A 2,462-nucleotide genomic window follows, 5' to 3' on the forward strand; every position below is an offset into this window, starting at 1 on the left:
TTTTACTCATTATTCATGATTCTGAAAAGCTTGCTTGCAAAGTCTCAATGGCTTTCTGGTCTGTAATATTAAAGTTGGAAGATCATTGCCTGTGGACATGAAACTTTTGTTTTGTTTTTTGACTGGCCACTAACATAGGACAGTGACTGGAAATCTCTTGATTTCAGAAATCAAGCAAGTGGAAGAGGGGAAGGGAGGTGGGTAAATTCGCACCTAAGCGGTACAGTATACACTATCTGGGTGATGGACACACTTATAACTTTGACTCAAACTGTACTAAAGCAATTCATGTAACCAAAACGTTTGTATCTCTGTAATAGTCTGAAATAAAAAAAGAAACATATAAAAGGGAAATAAAATTTGAAATTAAAAAAATAAATTAAAAGCGAGGATATGCAAAAAATAAAAAGAAAAGGAGCAAGTTCAAATGCAAGAATTGATGGATCATGTAGTAGGAAATTTGAATTCTTACTTTTTCTTATTTGTATGCTCTGATTATTTAAAAAACTCAAAATCTTGCTATTCTCCTTTTCACTTTTGAATGATAGCTCCTGCTCCCCTCTGCGTGCTGCTCCAATATTTTATTTGCAGGAATGCTCCATGATGGATATGTATGTTTTTTCTTAGAGAAAAGTTCCTTCACATCTCAAATTCCTGGGTAAAATCAAACGCTACCTCTCCAGCTTGTCTGTGAATGACAATTATAGATCCTCATGCCCAGTTAGTCCTTCCCACTGTCTAGGCAGATGTCTTCTAAATATCTGGGTTTTATGTAGATACAACTTATCTAAATAGTGGCCTGATGGGACACAGATTCTTTTTTAAAAATTCCATTTGCATTTTATTTCTGATTATAAAAATTATGGCAAGAAATTTGGAAATTTCAGAAAGTTTCATGAAAATAAGAGTCAGCAGAAATTCCGTCATCTGGAGAGAGACACTGCTAATATTTTGTATGCTTTGTATGTTATTAATTCCTTTTTTCCTTTTAAATATTTATTATCACAACTAATACATACAGGATCGCCAAATAAAATAGAGGATGTCCAGTTAAATTTAAATATCAGATAAAAAATGAATAACTTTTTGATATACGTATGTCCCTTACACTAAAAAGTATTCATTGTTTATCTGATATTCCAATTCACTGGACATTCTCTATTTTTGTTTGCTAAATCTGGCAATTCTAAACATATGCTCATTGAAGAAATCTGTATATTTATATACACAAGAAGAAAGAAAGAAATCGCCAACATTCTCACATTCTCATCACCCTTGATTCCTTTCCTAATCCCTTAATATAATTGGAGCTGATTTGGGTGTTTCCCAAACAAATTATTGTGAATGAAAATGTTTTTAAACTAATTATTTTCAATAAGCAATATCAGCATCTTTACCTCCTTTCATTTTTCCTTCTTCCTCTGGAGACACCTCTTTAAGATGAATATGGATAAAAGCCAGAGCAAAAAAAGCCAGAAATACTGATGGAGCTATAGATTTTCAGCTTGCTAAAAATCTGCTAAAATATTGATAGGAGACCAGGTTGCAGATAACATTATTTTCATCGTTGGCAGCCAGGAGACTGGCAAGGATGGCACTTGCTCACTGAAGGGGGTGTGTATGTGTCGGTGTGTGTTTCCATTCCTCTGTCTGCCTGGAATATAATGATGGAGCAGAAAAAGAAACACGTGCTGCAGCCCAAAAAATTCAGCAAGTTTCCCTCACTGCTTATCTCTTGCTGCATCTAAGCAAGTTATTCACTAGTTCTGCTAAGGTAAAATTGGAGAACGGGCATTGACTTTCTACAGACTTTTTGTGCTGTTTCTGATACCAGGATACTCACGTGAGTGGTGGGTTGTGCATATATGTCAAAGGGTGGGCAGAGAACAACCTGTGGGGTAGAGATGACTTTTTAGACAGCAAGCTCTAATGTAGACAGAGCACATTTTCCAGGATTTCTATATAGTACCTGAGTATAGCAAGATATCAACACTATTTCAATCACTATTTCAATGAGGAATATATAATAATTGTTTTTGAGTAAGGAATAATGGTAAAGCAGGTTTCTATCATTTGTTAAACAAGGAGTGGATTTCTAGGGAGGTGTTTGATGCTTCTCTTCTCTTCCTCTGCCCTTCTCCCAGGGCAAGAACAAAGGTATTGGGTTACCCCCAAGGGCAAAGGTATTTTGTCACCTGGCAGATCTGGGAGAAGGTTTTTTTTTTTTTTTGAATCTCGCTCTCTTGCCTGGCCTAGAGTGCCGTGGCGTCAGCCTAGCTCACAGCAACCTCAAACTCCTGAGCTCAAGCAATCCTCTTGCCTCAGCCTCCCAGGTAGCTGGAACTACACGCACGCACCCCCATGCCCGGCTAATTTTTTTTATTTTTAGTTGTCCAGATAATTTCTTTCTATTTTTAGTAGAGACGGGGTCTCGCTCTTGCTCAGGCTGGTCTTGAACTCCT

The sequence above is a fragment of the Propithecus coquereli genome, unplaced genomic scaffold (genome assembly GCF_000956105.1).
Source record: "Propithecus coquereli isolate 6110/MARCELLA unplaced genomic scaffold, Pcoq_1.0 Scaffold8441, whole genome shotgun sequence".
Classification (NCBI taxonomy): Eukaryota; Metazoa; Chordata; class Mammalia; order Primates; family Indriidae; genus Propithecus; species Propithecus coquereli.